The sequence below is a fragment of the Trichosurus vulpecula genome, chromosome 4 (genome assembly GCF_011100635.1).
Source record: "Trichosurus vulpecula isolate mTriVul1 chromosome 4, mTriVul1.pri, whole genome shotgun sequence".
In the NCBI taxonomy this organism is placed as follows: Eukaryota; Metazoa; Chordata; class Mammalia; order Diprotodontia; family Phalangeridae; genus Trichosurus; species Trichosurus vulpecula.
Genome location: NC_050576.1, coordinates 33,782,310 through 33,808,106, shown reverse-complemented (window position 1 = coordinate 33,808,106; position 25,797 = coordinate 33,782,310). Strand labels below are relative to the sequence as shown.

General features: G+C 43.3%; 1 protein-coding gene across 1 annotated transcript in view; it reads right to left on the bottom strand.

The window, feature by feature from the left end:
- TESK2 (testis associated actin remodelling kinase 2) overlaps positions 1 to 25,418 on the bottom strand; it is a 132,127-nt gene extending 106,709 nt beyond the window's left edge. Inside the window, exon 1 of the mRNA XM_036755288.1 lies at positions 25,131 to 25,418. The gene's annotated coding sequence lies outside the window, so the exon portion shown is untranslated. The remainder of the gene's footprint in view (positions 1 to 25,130) is intronic.
- Between the last annotated feature and the right edge of the window lie 379 nt (positions 25,419 to 25,797).

Here is a 25,797-nt window from a genome sequence, read left to right as displayed (position 1 = left end):
AGCTATAAACTTCCAGATAGAGAACTGATGCACTGAGTGTAGACTGAAGTGCATTTTTTTCTTTCTTTCTTTTTCTTCCTCCTCCCCCCGCCCCCAGAACATAGCTAATGGAGAAATGTGTTTTATATGACTTCATATTTATAATGGATTTTGTTATTTCTTGCCTTCTCAATGAGTGGCAGAGGGGATAAGAGGAGAGAGAAAATCTGGAACTGAAACTGAAATAAAATTGAATTAAAAAAAGAAATGATGAAAAATAAATGGTTTCAGAAAAACCTGGGAAAATTTGTAAGAACCGATGCTGAGTGAAGCGAGTAGAACAAGTAAACAATTTATACAATGACAACAATATTGTAAAGAAAAACAAGTTTGAAAGTCTTGAGAACTTTGAACAATACAATGACTAACTACTATTTCACAGGACTCATGATGAAACTGGGTTGCTGCTCGTCCTTCATTCTTGAAAAGGACCAATGACATTGCAATGACTTGAGAGTGGACTGGATTTAAGTAGGGCAGAGCTGGGCAAAGTCATCAGCCTCACTCTCATTTAAGCCCAGTGGCAAAACATAAGTCAACACGACTGGTGATCGTCTCAGGATGAAACATGCTACCTACCTCCAATAGAGGTAAGGGTCTCAGAGTGCAGACTGAGACAAATTTTTTGAACATGGATAATGCAGGAATTTGTTTTGCTTGGCTATGTATATATTGTCTTTTCTTGCTTCCTCACTGGGGAGGAGAGGAAAGATGGGTCAGAAAAAAGGCAGATTTTTTTTAAAATAAAATTTTATTAAAAACTATGATTTCAGTATTAAATTTTAGAATACATTTGCTTTGGAATTACTTTTCAAATCTATTTACATCAACAATAGCTTTGGATCCTAATGTAATTTCCATCCTCCTGCAAAGATGTGTGTAGTTTTTGAACAATGACAACTAAACATTTCTACCCCACCACCACCTCTACTAGAAAAGTATAGCTGAGGAAGATTCCAAGGGCTCAGATCTACAGAGCAGTGGGATCCAGCAGATGAGATGTATTGTCCAAAATGTAGCACTACAGCTGGGGGATGTGGTCTAGACCTGTGATTTCTCCCTTTACCGTTTGAGATGTGCAACTTCCCAAGTAATCGAGATCACTGAAAGGTCAAGTCACTTGCCCAAGACCACAAAATCAGTATCATCAGAGATGGGTCTTGAACCCAAGCCTTACTGACTCTGAAATCAATTCTCTATCCACAATGCCAAGCTGCTTTTCACCACACATTACATGAGTAGCAAGCCTCTCAATTAACTGACAAGGACTTAAGTACCTACTCTGTGCTAGGCACTGTGGATACAAATACAATAAAGAATACAGTCTCTGTCCTCAAAGAGGTAACATTCTATGGGGAAGAGCAAGATGGGGCTTGGGAACAAAATGTACAAATGTAAACACAGCACATATAAAATGCAGGAAAAATGAATATAACATAATTTGTGGGGGTGGGAAAGTTATTATGGTACATGGGGGTGGGGAGAAGGATCAGGAAAGCCTTCATGGAGAGGCGGCAGCTGGGTGGAGCTTTAAAGGCAGCCAGGCACTCTAAAAGGCAGAGGTGATGTGGAATGAATGTCAGGCCTGTGGGGAAAGCCAGGGCAAATGCACAGGGACAGGAAATGAAGTGTTATATTCAACCTACACCCAAGAAAGCCAGTGTGGCTAGACTGCAGAACGCATGAACGGTAATAATGTATAGTAAGCCTGAAAAGGTAGTGGAAGCCAGGTTGTGAAAGGCTTTAAATGACAAAGAACTTTATATTTTATCCTAGAGAGCAGGGTAGCAGAATGGTCAATCCTGAGATTTAGGAAACCACTTTGGCAGCTTTGTGGAGGATGCATCAGAGAGGCAGGGATAGCAGCGAGGAGGCCACTGCACTAATTTCTGTGTTGTCTTCCTCCATTAAAATGTAAAATCCTGGAGCGCAGGGACTGTCTTGCTGTTATTTATATCCTCAATGCTTGGCACATAGGAAGTATTGAGTAAACATTTTTTTCATTAATTCATAGGCTATGCTGTTGTTTTTTGTCCTTCATTCTCGAAGATGACCAATGACATCAGGAAGGTGATGTCATAGCTTGCAAGTGAACTAGATTTAAGTGAGGGAGGCCTGTGCAAAGTCACCAGCCTCAATCTCTCCTCCAGAGCCAGCTGGGTCCAGTGACAAGATACAGATCAAAACAACTGGCGATGACCCTGGATGCAGTGAGGGACCTTGGCCTTTTTAAGGTCTTTCCCAAGTCTGTTTGTCTGAGGCAAAGCTCATTCAGTGATTAAGGCTAGGCAAGAAATGAGGCAAAAAAAAAAATGGCCTCTTTTATCTAGGGGAAAAAAAATCAATGGGGAGGGGGTGGTGGTAGGAAGAGAAGATAAAACTCTCAGTTTCTGGCCAAAACAGAAACAACTGCTACTTACACTCAGAGCCATCAAAACCCAAACAATGACCAAGTGAGGCTTGGGCTGGGACCTACTGTTGGCCATTCAGTGAGAGCCAGAGTAATCTGAGTTTAAGGCATAGTGCTTAAAAAAAAAAATCTAGCCCAACAATCTGTGAGTAGTAGTACCTGCCCCCATGGAAACCCAACAGGCCAGTTCCAGCTGGGCAGTGCTGCTTGCTTGCTTGTTTGCTTCCTTCCTTCCCTCCTTCCTCTCCCGCTGTCCACATAGGGAATCATACCCTTACCTGCAGGTGTTCTGACTAAAGGAATACCCATTTTGATAGTCTAAGCCAGGGCTGTCCAAAATGTGAGGACACATGTGGCTCCTGCAGTGCAACTGATGCAGCTGACTACAAGTATAGAAAGTTACATAAATGCTTTAGTAAACAAAGCTGAACTACCGCAAAGCTCTCACTAAAATGGCAAATCAAAATATACTGTCTATTATTTCAATAAAAACCTAAGGTTGGACAGCCCTGGTCTAAGCTATAGATAATAGGGAAGAACTAGGGTGATGGCCATGTGAATGGAGAGAAGGAGACAGGTGCAAGAGATGTCGGCAGGTAGACTTGGGAGCAGCTGGCAATCACTTGGATATTGGGGGGGCAGGGACTGAGGATGGCTGGGAAGAAGGTCTGGAAGCGGTTAAGTTTCCCTGAGTAGGAAAGTTACTCCATTTTAGGAAAAACAGATCCAAACTGCACCAGAGACCAATGACAACGAGTGATCAGTCTTGTTCTCAGCAAGAGAGATGAGTTTTTGAGAGGTTTCAGAAGGCTAAATAATTATGTGGTTTACAAAGTTACAACAGATTTATTTGAGTGATTTGTTTACCACTTCACTGGTTAATAAACTGGGGAGCTCAAAAAGGAAGTTTCCTTCACAAAACGGGTTTTTCTTCTATTACCAATGTAGACTAGTTTGCTATCCCTGAGTTGGTTCTGATTGGTATTAAAGTTAATTTATTTCCCCAATGAGGGGAAAACATTTTTCTAAATGAGGAGCTCAGATGGGGGGTGAGGGGAGGCTGAAAGAAAATTTAAAAATACCAATGAGAAAAAAAAGTTGCTTTCCAGCTGGTAGAGAGGGTTGTTAAACGTCCTATGCCCAGAATCATATTGGCTCTTGATTTGGGGATAACAGGACTTTGTTTCTCAAACGGCTATCAGAAGAAACCCATTCACTTTTTAGGTCTTCCAGTGTTGACAGGTTCTCAATTTAAAATAGCTCCAGAAAAACAGGCCCTCACCCTGTCCCCTAGGCTTACTGCCCTAAGTTCTCTTGTTTTTCCATCAGGAAAATATTTTCCAAACAAAATGTGAGTATTTGTCACCTATTACACCAACTGGCTAAGGAAGCTTTGACTGCTCTCCAGTGTCTGTACCACTCACTCCCCTGAAGCCAGGAAATCAATTCTGGAAAAGCAACAAATTTCCACTTAGGCTAAAAACTGGCAGCCTTCCCTCACTCACCTCTGGCAGATGTGAACCCCAGGCATTAATGTGAAAGATATGCTAAAAGCTTCAACACAAAAGATATGCCAACTGTTATTCAACATTGTTCACTACCATTCAAAAATCCATTGTCCCTCATCCCCTTCAATTTTCTCTGACAAACAAATCCCATGCAGTACTAGGGGCAGCTGTGTCAAGCCCAGAGTGCTAAAAAACACCGGGCAGAAGGAAGGTACCCAAAACTGGCAAGAATTCTGCAATCTTCATGATCCCTAGCCAAGGACACTCACCAGGATGCCCTGAAAAGGGCTCAGAAAAAGAGCAAAAACTCTCTCTAAAAGCCAGATAGTCTTCAAACTCTGAGGTAGTGAAAACCAGAACATGGCATCTTCACACTGTCACCTTTTTCTCCTACTTCTGCAGCAGTTCCCACATGCTTAGGAGTAAGGAAGTGAATTCATCCAAAAGCCAACCAGAGTTTGTTCATCTGCCTACATCTGGAGTACAGCCCTGAAGACTTCCTTCGGGATTCCCGCACTGATACTGACAAGGGAGCTTCCGGCTCCCCAGACCAATCATGTGGGTTTACATGGTAGTTAGGTCTGCTCAGCAAGCACTGTGTCTAGGACTCAAAGCAGCAAATGTGTCTATCAGATATATTTCAGGATGATTGCCTAATTAAAAATAGAAGTAATACTGCTGTGCTATTGAGTCTGTCATTCTACTGTCAAAGGCTCAGCTTTGTTTTTCATTTGAGCCAGAAAAGCTGTCATTCCCTCTGAAATTTTCCCCATATATACACAATGGTATATCTTAGCTCCACATATATCAAAATCTGATTCTTAAAACTGGGTTGGGCTCTTTGAAACAAGTTTCCTATTTTTGAGCTCATACAGCCTCCAATGCCCTGCTCCAAGGGCTAGAGAAGAATCATAAAAGCTTAGATCAGGGGTGGGGAATCTGTGGCCTTGAGGCCACATGCAACCTCTAGGTCCTCAAGTATGGCTCTTTGACTGAATCCAAACTTCACAGAACAAATCCCCTTAATAAAAGGATTTGTTCTGTAAAATTTGGACTCAGTCAAAAGGCCGCACCCAAGGACCTAGGAGGCCACATGTGACCTCGAAGTCAAAGGTTCCTCACCTCTGGCTTAGATCCTAGAAGTCTTCTGGCCTATTGTGAAATCCCAAAGAACAAGCATGGCACCAAAGAAGAGATAAGAGAAGACAAGTATCCCAACTCCTTTGCAGAGGTATGGGGTCCTCAGGTGTGGTGCACTGCATAATGGGGTCCGCAGGTGTGGTGCACTTCATATAATGCCAGATTTTTTCAATGTACTGATTGGTTTTGCTGATCTTTTTTCTTATCTTCCTCTTTTTCTTTTTGTAGAAAAACAATTTCTTATAAGCAATGACTCCCTAAGAGGAAAGGGGGGAAGAGATACCAGAGGAAATCTAGGCAATATAAAAACAAAAGATATCAATCAATAAATATTTATTAAGCACCTACTATGTGCCAGGCACTGTGCTAAGGATACAAAAAAAGGCAAAAGGCATTCCCTGCCCCCAAGGAGCTAATAGTTTTTAGGTCTCCTAGCCTCATATTCTCCCAAATGTAGAAAGATCTGGATATCATTTAAAAAAAAAGATTTATTAAAGACTCACTATTTTTCACCATGATAGACACTGGAGATACAAAAGTGACAAAAGTAAGGCAGTTCCTACCTTCAAGGAACTTACACTTTTATTTTGATATGTTTAAAATACAGAATAATTTGGGGGGCTGGGAGCCACTAACTAAAAACTGGGGGAATCAAGGAAGACTTCTTGGAGAAGGTAAGACCTAAAGTGAACCTTGAATGGCTCGAAGAGTTCCAAGAGGTAGAAGTGAGAAAGGAGAGCATTTCATGTATCATTCAAAGGCACAAAGGTGAGAAATGGAGCATCAGGTACAGGGTATCAGCAAATATCAAGTAACAGCAAATACATCAGTTTGTCTAGAGCTCAGAGTACCTAAGGAGGAGAGATATGTCATCAGTCTGGAAAGATAGGCTGGAGCCAGAATATGGAGGGCTTTAAATATCAAATAGAGTTAGTCAATAAACATTTACTAAGTGCCTACTATGTGTCAGGCACTGTACTAAGTGCTGGAGTTAAAAGGAAAGGCAGAAGGCAGTCTGTTCTCAACAAGCTCAGTCTAGCGAGGGAGAAAACATGCAAACAACCATGTACTATCAAGGTATATACAGGAAAAGATGGAGATTATTAATTGAGAAAAGGCACCAGCTTCTAAGGGGGATCTGGAAAGGCTTTTTTGTAGAAGGTGGGATGTTGGCTGAGAATTGAGGGAAGCCAGGAGGTAAAGATAGGATAAGAAGGTGGAGATAAAGAAGAATTCCACACAAAGGGGATAGCCAATGAAAATGCCCAGAGTCGGAAGATGGAGTGTCTTGTCTGAGGAAGAGGAAGTAGGCCAGTGTCACTGTACAGAAGAGTACAGGGAAGAGAGGGAAACACAAGAGTAGAAGGGAGGAGGGAAGGTTATGAAAGGCTCTGAGCATCAAAAGACTTTACATTTGATCCTAGAGGTAACAGAGAGCCAGAGAAATGTATTTAGTAGGAAGAAGTAACATGGTCAGACCTTTGCTTTAGGAAGATCACTTTGACAGCACAGTAGGGGATGGACTGGAGTGGGGAGAGACTTGAGGCAGGCAGACCCCCCCCCCCGCCCAGTGGCTAGTGCAATAGTCTATGTGGGAGGTGATGAGGGCCTGTACCGAGGTACAGACACAGAGGAGAGAAGGGGACATATCTGAGAGATGTTGTGAAGCTAAAATCAGAACATGGAAACAGATTTGGATAAGAAGACGAAAGGGTAAGGAGCTGAAGATAACACGCAGGCTGGAAGCTAGAATGACCAGAAGGGTAGCAGTACCTTCAACAATAATAGGGAAGTTTAGAAGGAGGTAGGGTTTATTAGAAAAAAATAATGATTTCAGTTTTGAACATGTTGAGTGAAAGTGAGAATGTCTATGTCTATCCAGCTCAAGATGTCCAAGAAGCAGCAAGCAGAGAGGTTAGGGCTAGATAAGCAGATCTGAGAATCATCAGCATAAAGATGGAAACTGAATTCATGGGAACTGATGAAATCACCAAGTAAAATAGTATAAAGGGAGAAGAGAAAAGAGCCTAGGACAGAGCCCTGTGAGGCACTTACAGTTAGTGGGACTGACCTGCATAAAGATCCAGCAACACAGACTGAGAGGAGCAATAGGATAGGTAGGAGGAGAACCAGAAGACAGCAATGTGCTGAAAACCTAGACAGGAGAACATCAAGAAGAGGGTGACAGGCAGTGTCAAAGACGCCAGAGAGGTCAAAAAGGATGAAGACTGAGAAAAGGCAATTTAGAGATCAATAGAGACTTTAGAAAGGGAAATTTCAGCTGAATTATAAGGTCAGAAGCCAGACTGTAGAGAGTTAAGAAGAGAATGAGAGGAAAAGAAGTAGAAACACCTATTTACACAGCCTTCCCAAGTTTAGCCACAAAAGGCATGAGATATGGGATGATAGATAGTGGGGCTGGATGAATCAAATGAGTGTTTTTTGAGAATGGGGAAAACATGAGTATGTTTACAGGCAAAATGGAAGACAACAGTGGACAGGCAAAGATTGAAGATAAGTGAGAGATTTGGGATGACAGAGGGGGAAATCAGCTGGAAAAGACAGAGATCACTTGTGCATACTGAGGAGTGAGGCTTGACAAGAAGGGCCACCTCTTCGTGTGAAACAGAGATGAAGGAAGAGGGGTTAGAAAGCATCCTGGCATGTGATATCAGGAGAGGGAGAGAACAGAGAGCCTTTGGTGAATGGCCTCATTTTTTTTCATTAAAACATGAGGGAAGGTTCTCAGCATGAGAAAGCAGAAGGAAGGAAAGTCATAGGAGATTTAAGGGGGGATGAGAAGGTTTGGAAGAACTGCTGTGGTGAGTGGGATAGTGAGTTAATCAGGGAGGTTCAGAAGTTGATATTTTAGGGAGGTATAAACAAAGTTTATGTTTTAACCTAAAGACAACAGGAGTCACTAAAGCTTCTTGAGCAAAACAGTGGCACAGTCTGAACTGTATTTTAAGATTATCAAGATTGGCAACTATATGGTAGACATATTTGAGACAGGAGAAACTGGCAGCAAGAAAATCAATTACAAGGATATTATAGTGCCGGGGCAGCTAGGTGGCGCAGTGAGTAGAGCACCAACTCTGGGGTCAGGAGGATCTGAGTTCAAATCTGCTGGAGAACTTGAGTTCAAATCCAGCCTCAGATACTTGACACACTTACTAGCTGTGTGGCCTTGGGCAAGTCGTTTAACCCCAATCGCCCTGCCTTCCCCCCTCCAAAAAAAAAAAAATTATAGCGATCCAAGTGAGAAGTGATATGGGTCATGGGCCTAAACTAGAGTAGTTGTGGTATATGCAGAGAGACAAGGAAAGGTGAGAGATGTAGAAATGAAATCAACAAGATTGAGCAACTGATGGGGGGGGAGGGGGGGTGCCAGGAGCAACAGAAAATCAAGAGTAAAGAATGATTCCAAAGTCACAAACCTGGGTGACTGGAAGATTTCTGCACCTGACAGAAATGGGGAACTTAGGAGGAGGGACGGGTTGAGGAAGAGAGATAATGAGTTGATGATACGTATTAAGTCTGACACATTCAGAACACTATTAAGGAGGCAGCTGGAGATGTACAACTGGATCTCAAGAGAAAGATGAGGTCTGAACTATATTGATATCAGTATCCTCTTCATAGGGGTCACAGTTGGATTCACAGGAGCTGATGAGATGGAATCCTGAAGACATAAAAGGAAATAATTTCAATAAGGAGGAATAATGGGATTTATCTGAGGAAACCAATGTAGATTCACAGGGAATTCACCAACCAACTTAGACTTTAAAAAAGAAATGTAGAGAAGACAGAAGCAGGGCCAGGTAACAAGGGATGAACAGAAGAGGCTGTCAAGAATGCTCATCAGTGTGAGCAGAGGCTGGCAAGGGAAGTTAAGGAAAACCAAAGGGCCAAAGCAGGAAGAGGACTTCTGCTTGGGAGCATGAGATAGATGACAGCTCCTGACAACAGAGAGAAAGCAGAGCTGCTCAATCTGTATTGTTTGTTTTCTCTGCAGAACATTCCACCTTTTTCTGGAAAGAATGAAACAAAAATGACTTCCAGGGAGTTGATATTCAAGATAAGTAAAGAAATAGGAAGAGAGAACCGGGCTACCCTTGAGGAAGCAGCTGTGACTGAAGAGCTCCTATCTGGGATGTGTGAGAGATCATGGAGAAGAGGAGCAGTGTCACAAGATGGGAGAAGGGCAGATGATCTGATTTTCAAAAATGGGAAGAGAACAGTCTGTAAGCTAAGGCTAGTGACCTTCATGTGGATTCCTGGCAGAAGTCTAAAAAGCATCTCCAAAGAGGTGGTTGTCAGCTATCTAGAAAGGGAAGTAGTGATGATAAAGAGCCAGCAGGTTTCATCGAGAAATTTGTAACTCAACTAGTGGATGAGCGGAACGCTGTGGATACAGTTCAACTAGATTTGGCAAAGCTTTTGATAAACTATCTCAGATGAATATTCTTGTGGAGAAAATGGATGAAAAGAGATGGATTACCATGATAATACGGTAAGATGAAGTCAGAACTGGTTGGCTTTCTGGAGGGTTCTGACACCTCAATGTCAATGTGGCAGGAAGTCTCCAGTGGAATATCTCAAGGATCTGTACTTGGCCCTCTCCTGCTGAACATTTTTATCAGTGACTTGGATAAAGGCATAGGTGGTATGCTCATCCAATGTGAAAATGACCCAAAGATGGGTGGAAGAGCTAGCACACTGGATGACAGAATCAGGAGCCCAAAAGCTCCTGCCAGGCTAAGGTCCTGGGCTGAACCTGTTAGGATGAAATTCACTAGGCATAAGCATAAAGTCTTATGTACTTTTGTACTTGGGTACAAAAAAGTCAACTCCAAAAATCTAAGCTGGGAAGATGGTTAGGGAACAGGTATTCTGAAAAGGATCTCAGAGTTCGGGTGGACTGTAAGCTCAAAAGGAGTCAGGCGCATAATGTGGGAGCTGTCTTAGGCTGCATTAGGAGGAGCATAGCTCCTAGGAAGAGAAGTAATAATCCCATAGTGACTGCTTTGTCATACTTCATCTGGAACATTGTGTTCAGTTCTGGGCAACACAGTTTAAGAAGAATGTTGATAGAGATTGGAGCAAAGCCAAGATGATGGGGTAGCAGGAAGAAGTATAGTAAGTCTGCCTCCCACCAACCCCCAACTCCACCCCTTCCCCAGCAAACTCTTCCAAACACATCTAAAAAATGCACCAGAACAAATTCAAATGAAGAAATCTAAGGAAAAAGACACAGTGAGCTGCTTTTCTAGTTCAGGTCAGCATAGGGAGACAGACAGAAAAGTAGGCAGAAACTGGGAACAAAGTCTGGCCAGGAGCCATGCACAGGGAAAGAGAGGTGCCCACTAGGGCACCAGGGTGCAGGAACAGGTGCCAATGGGTAGCTTTGTCACCTATTACCCAGTTCCAGGTCAAAGATCTAAGATGGACTGAGAAAAGGTCCTGTGCCTAAGGATCAGGAGTGGTTGCAGGTACCGGTGTGTACTGAGCAAGGAGGAAGTTCTGAAGCAAATGCCAGTAGAGTGGCTCAGACCCCAGAAACAGAGAAGAGTCTCAGCTCCAGCTTCTAGCCTAGCCTGAAACCTTCAAGGAATAACCAGGACAGGAACCCCAGACCAAAGGGAATCTGCAATTCTGCCAGCTTCCCAGCAGGCTGATAGGGGCTGGGTCCGGTGGCAGCCTAATGGTGTTCAAACCCAAACCCAGGTCAGGAACTTGCAGAGCTCAGACCAGGAGGGCAGTGATCAGGTTTTTCCCTGGATCAGATCACTTGGGGAACACTGAAAGCTTGCAGGTACCCAGCCTGTCTCTGAGATCCTGGAATAACATAATACTTAATACCTCAAGAAAGTGGCAACAATACCAGCCCAGTCCTTTCCTTCAGAAATAGAGGGAAAAACAGAGACTGGGTCTAACATCAGGTCCCAAAACAGAAAGCAAGCTGGAAGAATGATCAAACAACAACAACAAAGGAATCCCATCATAAAAAAAAAGCCAAACTATTATGCTAGCATGAGCTCTCAAGACACAAGCTTAGAAGAGGAGAATGATTCCAAAACATTTATAAGCAAAGCCTCAAATGAAAACACAGCCAGGACACCCATTTAACTAACATTCCTAAAAGAGAAGAGTCAGGTGTTTTTTTTTAAGTTTTTAAAATGTGTTTTATAAATTAAATGAATGCCAGAAGAAAAAATGGAAAGAAAATGAGAGTTATGGAAGAGAGAATTGTTAAAGGAAATAACTTGGCATAAACAACTTTGGCACAAAGGGAAATAACTTGGTACAAAACCTTGCCCAAGCAACAAATTCCCTGAAAATTAGAGTGGACCAAAGAGAAGCCAATGACTCCATGAGACAAGAAATATTTAAACAAAATCAAAAGCATGAAAAGAAAAATAGAAGAAAATGTAGGATAGCTCACAGAAAAAAAAACCAACAACCTGGAAAACAGATCAAGGAGAAAAAGATTTAAGAATCATTGGACTACCTGAAAGCTATGATGTCCCCCGCCCTCAAAAAAGGGGTCTAAACATTATGTTTCGAGAAATCTCATTACCTTATCTGATCCTCACAACAACCGTGGGAGGTAGGTGCTATTACTATCCCCATTTTACAGATAAGGAAACTGAATCAGAAGTTTAAGTGATTTGCCCATGGTCACACAACTATCTGAACTCAGGTCTTCCTGACTCAGTACTCTGTCTCAAAGTGAGAACCTGAAAAGGCCTGAGCCTAAAAGGGCCAGGGTCGCCCACTGCATCCTGGGTCATGTCCAGTCATCCTGATGAATATCAGGCCACTGGACCCAGATGGCTCTGGAGGAGAAAGTGAGGCTGGTGACCTTGCATAGCCCTTCTTCACTCAAATCAAAGTCAACTGCAAGCCATGTCATCATTTTCCTGATGTCATGGTCCTCTTCAAAAATGAAGGAACAACACAACCAACAACTCTATCTATTATGCCAAGAATCAGGAATTTGTTCTGCTTGACTACAAATATTTATAATGGGTTTTGTTTTTCTTGCTTTTTTTTAGGAGAGGATGTAGGAGAGAGAGAATTAAGAAATGAAAATAAAATAAAATTCAATTTTAAAAATAAATTGAAATGAGGGAAAATACTATCCACATCCACAGAAAGAATTATGGAGTTTGAACGGAGATCGAAGCATACTATTTTCACTTTTTTGTTTCTGAGGTTTTTTTTTGTGTGTGTCTTTTCCCTTTTGTTCTGTTTCTTCTTTCACAATATAACTAATGTGGAAATGTTTAACATGATTGCACATGTATAACCTAAGAATAAATAAATAAATTGAAAGAATCCACCAATCACCTCCTGAAAGTAAACCCAAAATGAAAACTCCCAGGATCATTATAACCAAAATCCAGAGCTTCCAAGCAAAAGTAAAAATACAAGCAGCCAGAAAAAAAAAATTCAAGCACTAAAGAGCCACAGTCAGGATTATATATGGTTTAGCCACCATTATAAAGGAGCAGAGAGCTTAGAATGTGTTATTCTAGAAAGCAAAGGTTATAGATTTAGAGCCAAGAATAACTGACATAGCAAAACTAAATATAATTTTATAGCAGGAAAAATGAAATATCAGGATTCCAAGCACTTCTGATAAAAAGGCCAGAGCTACATAGAAACTCTGAAGTACAAGCACAGAAGTCAAAAGAAACATAAGAAGATAAACACTAGCAGTGATAAAGGACTAAATAAGGATAAACTGCTTACAGTCTAACATGGGAAAATGAAATATATATATCACCCCCTGAACGCCATCATCAGGAATCACAAAGGGAGTCCAAAGGCCTAGTCATGGTTCTCCTATATCTTAATGACCTTTTAAAAAAAACAAAGAATGGAAAGCGAAGAGAAGAGGAATACATTGCAAAGGGAGAAGGGAAGGTGAGGGAAAATTATCTCATATAATCAGGTTCCACAAGTAGCAGTCTACACAAAAAAGAGGAAATCAGGTGCCACTTGAACTTCATGCTCATCTGAACAGATCATAGAACAGAACAGACACACACACAAAGTTAGGTACAAAACTACATTTTACCAAACGAGAAAAAAAAGGAAAAGAAGAAACGGAATTAAAGGAAGGGTAGACTATGGCAGGGATTAGTCCTAAGCAAAACAAACTCGGCAGCTAAGTGGTGCAGTGGATAGAGTGTCAGGCCTGGAATCAGGAAGACTCCTCCTCATGAGTTCAAATCTACCCTCAGATACTAGCTGTGTGACCCTGTTTGCCTCAGTTCCTCATCTGTAAAATGAGCTGAAGAAGGAAATGGCAAACCACTCCACGATCTTTGCCAAGAAAACCCCAAATGGGGTCATGTAAAAAAGGACACGAGTGGAAACATCTAAACAAAAACAAAACGTCTTCGGAATCCTCCTAAGACAATTCAAATAGAATCGATTCAATTTTCTGGCATGGTGCTGGTAGACTGTCCAGGTTTCACAGGCATACAACAATGAGGTCAGCACAACAGCTCTGTAGATCTTAAGTTCGGTATGCAACCTAGTTATCTCCCACACTTTCTTTCAGAGCTTTCCAAATGCTGAGCTACGTCTGGCAATGCACGCATCAACCTCATCATTCAGATGGACATTCTTGGAAAGTATACTGCCAGGATGAGTGAACTTCTCCTCAGCATTCAAAATTTCTCCATTTGCTGTAACCAATAGCTCCACATATGGATGGTACAGTAATAGCTGGTAGAGAACCTCTGTTTTCTTGGTATTGATTGTCAGGCCAAAATTAAAACAAGCAACAGAGAATCGATCCATACTCTGATGCATCTCAGCCTCAGAAGCTGCACTGAGTGCACAATCATCTGTGAACAAAAAGTGGTGCACCAACTCTCTCCACTTTGGTCTCAGCTTGTAGCCTTTTCAAGTTAAATAGTTTACCACCAGTGTGGTAGCTGACCTTGATGCCGTTTTTTTTGTCCTCTTTGAAGGAGTCAGAATTGCACAAAACATCATGCCAAAAAGCACGGAAGCAAGCACACAGCCCTGCTTCACTCCATTAGTGATTGGGAAAGCATGAAAGCATCGTCCATGCCATCATGGAACTAGCGTACAATTCTGATTAACTTCTCCAGGCAACAAAATTTCACCATGATCTTCCACAAGCCCTCATAACTGATATACGAGCCTCTGTTCTGCTCCTCGCATTTCTTCTGGAGTTGTTGAGCAACATACATCATGTCGACCATTCCTCAGTCTTTTCTAAAGCCAAACTGGCTCTTGAGTAGATAATCAGCTGATTAAAGAGGTCTCCGGCAAGAATCCTGCAAGCAAGGACTAAGAAAGAGACTGTCTCCTCCTTCCTCCCCTCCCCCGCCCCACCCCAGTGATTGTCACAGAACAACCTGTTTCCTTTTCCTTTATGGAGATGGACAATGGAGGCATCTTTGATCTCTACCAAGCACTTTGCCACATGAGAGGAGCCCAATGAGTAGCACTTAAAACCTCTTCTTCAGCTGCAAGTTCAGCTAGAAAGGGACTGACTTCAACCTGAGGTATTGGATCAATGGCTTCAGCCTTGATTGATAACAGTCTGCAGAGAACACTATGGAAGTATTCAACCCATCTCTAGAGGATCATGTCCTTATGAGCACTGAATAGTTGAGATGCACCATAAGTCTTTGGCCCGTAAACAGTCTTCAAGGCATTGTAGAAGTGCTTTAGATTGTTGCTATCAATATAAAACTGAATCTCATCTGCCTTTTTACTGAGGCAAAAATCTTGCATCTCTCTAAGTTTCACTTGTACTTTACTTTTGATGGAGTTAAATGTTGCTTTTTTAGAGTTGGACAAACTATCCTGCTGGTTAACCTGGTGGAGTTCTCATTTTTCACTTATCAGCTTCTGAATTTCCCCATCATTTTCATCAAACCAATCCTGCTGTTTACTAGTGTTCTGGCCCAGATGAGCAAATGCAATGCTGTGCACTCTGAAAACTGCCCACTCCTTTTCTTCTCCACTGTCATTAGCTGCACACTGACTCAGCTTTCCCTCCAAATCAACAATAAATTGTTCATGCATGGAGCTGATATATAAGGATAGATTAAAGGAAGCGGGCATGCCTGGCCTAAAGAAGAGAAGGCTTAGGGGAGGCATGTTGATCTGATAGTCTATCACGTGACCTGGAAAGGGGGATTCAATTTGTTCTATTTGGTCTCAGAAGGCAAAACCAGGAGCAATGAGTGGAGGCTGCAAAGAGGAAAGTTTAGGCTTGATGTTAGGAAAATCTTCCTAATAATTTGGGCTGGATAAAATGCTTCATATCAAGAGAGACTGAGCTCCTGCTCCTTAAGGGTCTCGAAGAAGGAACTGAATGACCACTTGTCAGATATGTTCAGCGGAGATTCCTCAGATACAGCTGAATGAAATGGCTGCTGAGGTCCCTTCCAGCTCTCAAATCTTGTGATTCTGTAAGAGTACCAAGAGAGCAGAGAGAGAAGAGGGTCTAGGACAGAGCCCTGGGAGCAGCATATGGATAATAACTATGCAAAGGAGACCAGGAAAGATCAGTCAGGAAGAGAACCACTCTCAGAACAGAAGAGCATCATCATGAAAACCCAGAAAGGAGAGAATATACAGAAGGAGGGTGAAAACAACAGAAAAGGAAGAGGTAAGAATGGAAAAAAGGCCATTGGATTTGGCCTCCCTGACAGTGGTCATCCATCCCTTTGCCACTCACTCCAAAGCAGCCTGTTTCCTGAATGGACAGTTCTAGCTGCACATGCCTCCTTACTGATCGTGGCAGAACTTCCCAACAAACTCCTCCCCAGCAATTCCGCTTCTACCCTCTGGAGCCACCAAATAAAGAAGGCTTCACTTTTGTCTGACTGTCCTTCACATGTTTGAAGACAGCAGTTATAGCTTCCCTTAGTTTTCTCTTCTTCAGATTAAATATCCCTAATTCCTTCCTTTAAACCTCATGTGATATTATGAGTTGGATGGTCCCTGAGATTCCTTCCAGTATGAAATTTCCCAATTCAACAAAAGTGAACAGGTTGGTAAAAGAATTTCCCCCCTTATCCCTCCAGTGCTTGTGGAGGTTTCCCATAATCCAAGTCTGATTCCATGCCATAAGTGAAGGCAAATCTCCCAGTTTTGCTCTTGAACTGTGAAGTATGACTGAGCTCCCCCAGTTCAAAATAGCTGTATCCTCAGTCATCCCATTCTGAGAAAGGGCCCACACTAGCTGTACTTTTCTCTCTGGACCTTGCCGCCATGGGCCTGGGAAGGGACCTTCCTTCTCCTCCTCCCTCCCACCTTTCTAATTCCCTTTTGTGTGTTACCTTCTCCGTTAGAATATAAGCTGCTCAAGAGCAGGGACTCTTTCCCTGAGCACAGTGACAGGCTCAGAGTAGGCACTTAAGAAATGCTTGCTGCCTTGCCTTGAAACAAAGATGTTTGACCTGGAGAAGAGACCCAAGGGAGCCATGAAAGCTGACATGTGGAAAAGGGATCCGGCTCCCAAGCTGATACAATGAGCCTTTGTTGAGGACCTATGGTGCCAGGTTCTGGGGACACCAAGAGAAGAAAAAACAGTCCTCCAGCCCCCCTCAAGGAGCTTGCATTCCAATAAGATAAACATATATACAGCTTAAGGATGGAACTTGACAGCTTTAAGGAAGAAGTACTAACAACTGGGGAAATTGGCAAAGTCTTCCAATAGGAAACAGTCTATGAGCTTAAGCCTTGAAGGAAGATAGAGATCCTGAGGAAGATATGCCTTCCAGACACGAGGTCAAGAGGTAGGGAAACAGGGCAGGTAGCCTACGAAAAGGCACAAGTCAGGAGATGGACTGCCGAGTCAGAAGAGCAGTAAGAAGCAACTGTGACCAGAACGGGTTTGAAATTAAGGCAATGAATACATTGGTATTCAATGATGTCAACATGAAGATGGGCAAAGGGTAGGATGGTAAAAAAAAATATATAGATATATATATATAGATATAGATATAGATATAGATATATTGGAAAATAGAGATCAACTAATACTACACCATTGGTGGAGCTATAGATTGGTCCAAATGTTCTGGAAAATAATTTGGAATTATTCCAGAAAAGTGATTAAATGATCCTTACCCTTTACCCCAGAGATCCCATTACTGGGCATATACAAAGATAAGAACAAAGATTCCCTTTAGCAAATACATGGGGAAAGGCCCTGTCTATAACAAACTATTTATAGCAATATTTTTGTGGGGGCAAAATTGGAAACAAAGTAGTAGCCACTGATTTGGAAATGACAGACAGGAATAGATAAGGAACAACCGGCTCCCAAAAGGACAGTCATTTGTGTGCCTTTGCAATAGCTCCAATCTCACCTTTCAACAATTCAGTTCAAGCATTTATTGAACAACTGCTAGGCGCCAAATGCAGGGCTAGGCAGAAGGGATACAAAGACAAGAAGAAGAGAGCTCCTGTCTTCATTGGGAGGAGAATAAAGATATGAATTCATATGATTATCATTTCACAAAAAATAAAACTTGTATAAACTTAAAGCTACTGCCACAACAAGGCCAAAACTACCCTGAAACTACTGGAGATGAAATTGAGGAGAGTAAATGAAACATGCACAAGAAATCATGCTGGGCAACACCGTTCTGAAAGAAACGAGGGGCTGATTCTACAGAAGTCTGGAAGAGAGGGGCGATCCAACAGTTTCAAAAACGCAGGCCGAGTCTCATCCAAAATATCAGTCAGCGGGACATCAATATTTACCAACCCATCACTCAGACCCTGGTTAAAAACACCTGCTCTAGGTCTTTTACCACTTCTTGGGTACCACTTAACACTTTTCACGATGAGGCTGCCTCCTTTTCCAATTACGAATTTCTTGAGAAGGCTCTATGTATTCGTCAAAGGTGTCATTAATGAAAATATGACCAAGCTTCCCTAAGCAACCTTCTACAGCAGCCACATCCTCACAGTCAGACAACAGAACAAATGGTGCAAAGAACACAAGATCTCAATGCATTTAGTTGTTGTTGTGTGTATAAAAAAGTATTTGACTCAGTAAAGCAAAACCTAGCATTCAAGGCTCCCTGTCCACAACGTATCTTGCAAGTTGAAGCTCACACAAAGAATACCAGGCAGTACAATTTAGCAAGAAGAGGCTTGACACTAAAGTCAGAGACCCTGAGCTCAAATTCTACCTCTGAACCTCCCTGGCCTCAGTTTCCTTATCTGTCAAATGAAGAGACCAATTTAGATGGCCCTAAGGTCCATTCCAATTCCAGTGTTATGATCCTAGGATTTCTTAATAGATGCACTGGAGGTAATTTTATTCATTCATCCTCTGTCAATGTTAGGTGAAGTTTAAGACAAAGAACCATGCTCACTGAAGGTGTGGACTATTGTTCTAGAGGATGTCCTAAGCATATTTCAAATAGAAGAAGGATTCCCAAGAAGGGACAAGGTTTTCCAAATGTTCTTGTCTGTCAGTGTCACTGTGCTGATTGCATAAAAACCAAGAACATTACAGGACCTCCTAAATGAGATCCCTGAACACTAAAGAGGAATTTGCATAAAAATCCACAAAGGAAAAAATGGATGAATAAAAAGCTCTAATACGAAGTCTATGATACGCAGTTGCATGGGCACTTCATTGAATTAGCTGATCACCTCATCCTACCTTGGACGAGCAGACAATGAGCCAGGCCCAGGACTGGATAGGAGAATGGGATGGATCAAATTTGAGAAAGTGCACTGAAAATCAATATCCCAAGCTGCTCCTGATACAAAAAAACCACCTTTTAAACACTAGCATTCTAGCAAAGATGATACAGTTGTGCTTCATGAAACAATTTCCACTCACAATAAAAGGACAGACCTAAAGACCAAAGGACAGATACATGGTTGATTTACATATGCTGTAAACACATCACCAACAACTGCTGAACTCAAGCAGCACAAAATAATTTTTTTTCATTTTGACTGAACTGTGATTTCATAGGTGTAGGGAGTTCCTTGGGTGAGGAAGCACCCTCTACCAATGCACCTTAGCACCTGTTCTGCAACTTACAGTCTCCAAGTTGGGGGGGGAGCGGGTAGCCACTGAGAAATTAAGAGACTTGCTCAGGGTCACAGCCATTATGTGTCCGAGGCAGAACTTTAACCCAAGTCAACCTAAGAGGCCAACTCTCTCCACTACTGCCTCTCCTGGCATAAAGGATGACATTCAAGAAACGCGTAATTGGAAAAGGAGGCAGCCTCGTCATGAAAAGTGTTAAATAGTACCCAAGAAATGGTAAAAGACCTAGAGCAGGCGTTCTTAACTAGGGGTCTGAGAACTTGGGTTTTTTATATTTATATTACTATTTTGATTACTGTATTCCAATATTCCAATATATTTGGTTTCCTTTGAAATCCTATGTGTCTTATGTTACGCATTTAAAACCATGATTCTGAAAAGAGGTGCCTAGGCTTCTCCAGACTAAATGCCCAAAGTGGGGAGAGGGGGGACAGGGACAATGACACAAAGTAAAGTCTCCAGTGCTTTGAGCAGTTCACTGGAGGGTTTATGGGAGAATGAGGACAAGAATAGCACAAAATGAGAAAGCAGGAATAAGCTTCAGTCTGCCCCATAGTGATGAGATACCATAAAGATCAATTAATCAACAAGTTTTATCTCCCTACAGAGACTGAAAGTTCCCCCCCGAAAGAACTGTCCAAAGTCCCCCAGTAGGTGCTCAATATACATTTTCCAATTAATTTAAGTATAAATGAACTAAGGGGCCAGTCTGGCAAAGTAAACAGAGAGCTGACCTTGGGTTTGGAAAGAACTGGTTTCAAGTCCTGCTTCTGATACATAATGTTAAAATAATATTTTTTTCCAATTACATGTAAAGACAACTTTTAACATTCATTTTTTTACATTTGAGTTCCAAATCTCTCCCTCCTTTCCCTCCGTGAGATGACAAGCAATCTGATATAGGTTATACACTTCTGACAGATAATAGCTACATGACTGTGGATAAGTCATGACATTCTCTACGTTGATTAAATCACATGCAGTTCTAGACCCCCCCCCCAAAAAAAAGAGGGGATGGAGGAGAGGGGTTGGGAGGAAACACTAAGGACTCAATCAGGGATTTGACTGAGAATAAATAGGAAAGAATTTATCTTAGTGATAATATAAAAAAATCAGTAGTGAGATACAATCTGTTTAAGAGCAAAGAAGAATCAACCAACCAATAGGCATTTAGTAAGTAACTGCTATGCATTAGGCACTGTGCTAAGCACTGGAGATACAAGGAGTTTGTAAAAGATAGTCCCTGCCCTCAAGGAGCTTACAATCTAAGGAAGGAGACAACACGAAAACAAATATATATAAATCAAGCATATGTAGGATAAATAGGAAATAATTGAAAGAAGAAAAGAATAAATATGACACTAAGATTCTATATTTAGAGATCAGGTAATATGGATTCAGAGCATCAGAGAAGTTAAACCACTTACTTATAGCATACTAAAAATTATTTTAAAGTTCAAATTAGCCTATAAAATGAGGCAGCCTGGTGGAACAGTGGATAGAGCACTTGACCTGGAGACAAGTTCAAATCCACCCTCAGACATTTACTAGCTGTGTGACTACAGTCAAATCGATTAATAATCTCTGCCTCAGGTGCCTAATCTGTAAAATGAAGATAATAGGAGAGCCTACCTCCCAAAGTTGTTGTGAGGATAAAATGAGGTATTTGTAAAGCGCTTTGCAAAACTTCAAATGCTACATAAATGCTAGCTATTTTTTTTTTGTCCAGGGCACAAAAAGGACAAAATTACTTTGATATAATACTTCACCGTTGGTCTCTGCTAATGGGACAGGAGAATTCTCTAAATTAGAGAAGATAAAGAAAGATGATTCTAGGCTATAAATTTCATAGACCATAATCTAAGAGAAATTAGATGGCTCAATTAAGTAGTCACTTCATTAAACTCGCTGTTTAATCCTATTTGCTATCCAGAAACAAAACAACCAAAGCCCAGACTGTTGAGAAAGCAGTGAGAAATAACTGTCCTAGAGTCACTAGGGGAGGTCTTTAACAAGGAGATAGATAGCCTGGTAATGAGATGTGAGCTGAAATAGTTGTCTATTCAACATTCAAAAGTAACAAAACAAATGTAAGTAAGGCCAGAATTTTTTTTTGAAATAGGGTTTACATGGCTATGAATCATGAAACTCTTCAAATCGATCTCTCTGGAGGTGTTAAACTGACTAATCATATATTGTAACATACTGTACATTCCTGGAGAAACACTATAAAAGTATATAATGCTGACAGTGAGGAATCTAAGAAATGTTTACTAGAATATGAAATGAGGAAGAGATTTGTCCCTACGTGCTCATCCTGCTGATCTGTCACTTTTCCAGTTCACCAGAAGATTAACAAAGCAGTTTCACTCTGCCACTGGTTTGGTTTTTTTCTCCCTAGGCAGCTTGAAGGTCAGTGGATTTTTTATTTTCTCTATGTGCCCGGGAAATCAGATTAAAGCCACAGGGATTCATAAATTTTCTCTCTGAGAAACTGTTGCCAAAGTTGAAACTTGTCACTAGTTACTACAAAACTGGGCAAACCTATATCCAACATGTATTGCATATCCATGTGTGCAAAGTATTTCTCCTTTTTCAGAAAAAAATAATAAGCTGTCACTTTTACAGTGAAAGGTCAAAGAGCTTGCTAGGGATGGAGAGTAAGGCAGACAACACAGGTTCTTCTGTTAGACACATACAGGAGCACAGCAACGAGAACTTCAAGTTCAAAACTGTTTCAGGATTCCTACAATTCCAAGCTTTGAAAGATTCTGTGTCCATAGCAAAAATTAGCCCCGAGGTCACCCTATCCCTCATTGGAGGACATGTTATCAGCTACTTCACAAATGTGTACACTCAGTTACCAAGCATTTTAAAATAGGAGCACACAGAATGAAATGCATGAGTGTCTCTTTAAAAAAAAAAAAAAACCTCTCTTGGTTTTCCATGTAATAGAAAGTTCTTCCCTGCCATCCTGGAATTAGTAGTTTTGTTAGCTTTGGAAGAGGAAGATGACAAGAACTCATTCTAGGAAGGAAGGAAGAGGTAATAACACTTTGTTGCAGTTGTTGTTCAGTCTTTTCCCAGTCATATCCAGCTCTCAGTGACCCCATTTGGGGTTTTCTTGGCAGAGATACTGGAGTGGCTTGCCATTTCCTTCTCCAGCTTATTTTACAGATGAGGAATTGAGGCAAACAGGGTTAAGTGACTTGTTCAGGATCACCCAACTATAGTAAGTGTCTGAGGCCAGATTTAAACTCAGGAATTTAAGTCTTCCTGACTCCAAGATTGGAACTCTATTATCCACTGTGCAATCTAGCCACCCCAATAACACTTTACAGAACTGTTTATGGTTTTCCATGTACTTTTGTCTCACGTAATTTATTCAAGAGAACCGTAGGGTCCACAGGGCACAGGTCATCGATCCCCGTTTTACAGACTACAGAATTGCAGTTCAGAAATGAGGTGAATTGCCCAGTGGTACTAGCACACGGTAGGAAACAAGGCACCCAAGTCTAACTACTAGTATAGAGCTCTTTCCACTCCACATCTCATGGCTTCTCAGACACCTCAAGGGATGGAAGGATCAACATTCTTGCAAGGAAGCTTTCCCCAACAGCTGAACCACAGTACCCTGTGAATGCTAGGCAGAAACCACACTACTTGAGAAGATACACAGTGAGGACCACAAGGTAGAAAACACCAAAAATTGCAGCATCACTCACACTGTCAAGTCTGGAAGAGAAAAATAATATTCCCGCCACAACCTCCTTGAATTTCACAAATACCTAAAAAGCTCCTACTACATACCAAGCACTACCTGTACTAGACATGGGAAATGCTAGAGTCTGAAGAAAGTCCGATATAATCCAATGCAACATTCACCGATGGCATATAACAAGGATACGATGACTATACAACAAATACTTTCCCACAGGAAAGCAGAGAAGATTCTTCCCTATCTGTGTGAAACAAGTTCTAGACAATGGAAACACATCTAGGGACAAGACTTCTCTTTCTATATGATGCTGAACCCAAAATCTTAATGGGAATCCTGAAGGCATGTCCATAGTTCCAACACCTTCCTCTAACAGAAGTGGGTATCCTGGCAAGCAGCAAAGAGGCCCTGGTCACACCACCTAAATATGCCTAAGTCGGATAAATGACAGGACATCACCCTTGCACAGCATCTGGCTTTTAAAGACTGCAACAGAGATGCCCAGGCCCCTAGACCAACTCCAGCTACTTAGCAATGACTGCAGGAATCAGAGGAAAGAACAGGCCCACTCTGACTCAGAACCCTTTCTTCACAGGGGATTAAACCCATATGATGCCAGGTGGCCTAACATCAGCCCACGCTGCTCTGAGACCAGTGATCCTCAGAGGGTATCTGTCCCACTGTCTATCTCTCCCACCCTCCTCTTTAAGCAACCAGCTACTCAAATTGTGGGCTTCCCTGTCTCCCTGCCCTTTGCTTCTTCCCAGAAAGCCACTGTGCCAAAGTAAGACCACCCTCCACAAGGCCCAGTTCAGGTGCTACCTCCTCTCCTTCAGCAGACAGAGATTTCTCCCTGTCAACTGTTGCCTTCACCCCCACCACACTCTATACTAGTTATCTGTATGCATTTCATCTCCTCTGCCCCCATCAGTTCTTCAGAACAAGGGCTTGGCCTATTTTGCACCTAGGTATGCCCCAGGATCAGCACAGTTGCTTTTACAGAATAGCTAGAAGAATTCAATTAGACAAGATCCCCTAAGGGGCCACAGTTTTAAAAGGGAATCTCCACCTCAAATACCTTCGTGGAAAGCAAGTCTAAGGGAGAGAGAGGAATTCCCCAAGCTAAAATGGGAGGGAGACGCAGTCCAGAAGGCAAAAATCTCCAGAGAAAGGGCAGAGCATCTCAGAACCATGGAAATGGAAGGATGAGAATGCCTGGGCCTGGGATAGGAAATTTTAGAGGGATGGAGGTTCTCCCACTCTTCAGCAGATGCTTCCTAATGGGCAGCATCCCAAGAATGGGGAAACACAAGTGAGATCCCAGATCTAAAAGACAACAGAGATGGGTAACCCAGAGAACAGGCTGGGAAACCCTACCCCTGGGTGTAAGGAAAGCCAAGGGGTCTCCCAAAGACACCTTAGTGGAAGACGAGGACCTTGGGCATAAAAAGGGGACACCCTAGGATGAAGTAAAGGAGTTGGGGAGAAGGGGAGCCATAACGTGGCAATGGGGGGAAGTTCCTGAGAACTAAGGAGAGATGAAGGACTAAAGGAAGTTGCAGAATCGGTGAGGTTATGGGGGGAGGGGAAACTTTCAGACGAAAGAAGAGCAGAGAAAAGGTAAGAACTGGGGGAGGGGCGGAGGGGAGCTTCAGGGAAGGGGGGTGGGATGAGGGAAGATCTGGGTGAGACACAGGAGATCCCGGGGGTGGGGGGTAAGAGTGAGAAATGGAGGATGACCAGGGAAGTACCCTGTGAGGCGGGAGCAGGGGGGCAGTTCTCTGAAGGTTAGGGGAGTCTCCCTCCTTAGTATTCAGGAGGTGCAAAGAGAGGGATCTGGGAAGGGGCACGGTGGGGGGGCGGGGGGGGAAGAGTGACGATGGGGAATCCCCGGGCCAGCCCCTGAGGGGGAGGGAAGGAGGTTCTAGGGGCGGGTGAAAGGACGGCCTCCCCCCTACACCAGCGGGAAAAATCGGAGGGTGGGGTGGGGCGAGGGCGGGACCTCGGACACTCCCCCCGCGGGGACGGGTCCTGGGGGGAAGGGGGGCCCTAGGGGATGGCAAAGAGACAACCCCCCCCCCATACACAGCAGGGGAAGAACCCGAGGGCGGGGCGTGGGGGGCGGGGCCCTGGCCGGAGGACCACCCTAGGGGGGCAGGCCCTGTGGCAGGGAGGCCATGGGGGCGGGGCCCAAGGGGAGGAGGGGCGGGAGACCCCAGGGCCGCTCACCTGAGGCTGCGGTGGGGCCAGAGCGAGGCCTGACTGCTCGGGCGAAGGGCTCATAGTCCTCAGCCCCCGGCAGCGGCGGCGGCGGCCCGGGACCCTGGCACGAGCACTGTGGGCGCTGCGGGCCGAGAGGCGGGGGCCATGTCCCTGTCCCCGTCGCTGTTCCTGTCCCCGGGGCCGGAGCCAGGCCGCTGCCCCTCCTGGGGCCGCGTCCTAGGGACTCAGCAGCCGCGAACGACTGAGGCTACCTCCCCGCCGGCCACCGGGCTGAGAGGACGGGGGCGGGGCCTCGGCTCCGCCCCCCCCCCCCCCCGTCCCTCTCCGCTCGTTCCCCTCCCCCGAGCTAGCCAACCCGCGGCTGTCCTCTCGGAGCCCGGACCCCGCATTGGTTCGTGTGTCCACGTGATCCAGAGGGCCGAACGAGGAGGCTTCAGAACCAATGAGCAGCCGGGAACGCCGACTCCGACAGACTTCCAGACCAATGGGCAAGAAGTGTAGGCGTAAACAGAGGAGGCGGGGTGAGAAGTGACTGAGGAACTCCGCACTTCAGGCCCCGCCGAACTTTCAAAGGGCGGGTGTAAACACACAAGTAGACCAATAAACTTCGGGGAAGCTACTGATTGATGTTTCACAAAGCCAATTAGCGAAGCGAAGCGGGGAATACGATTTT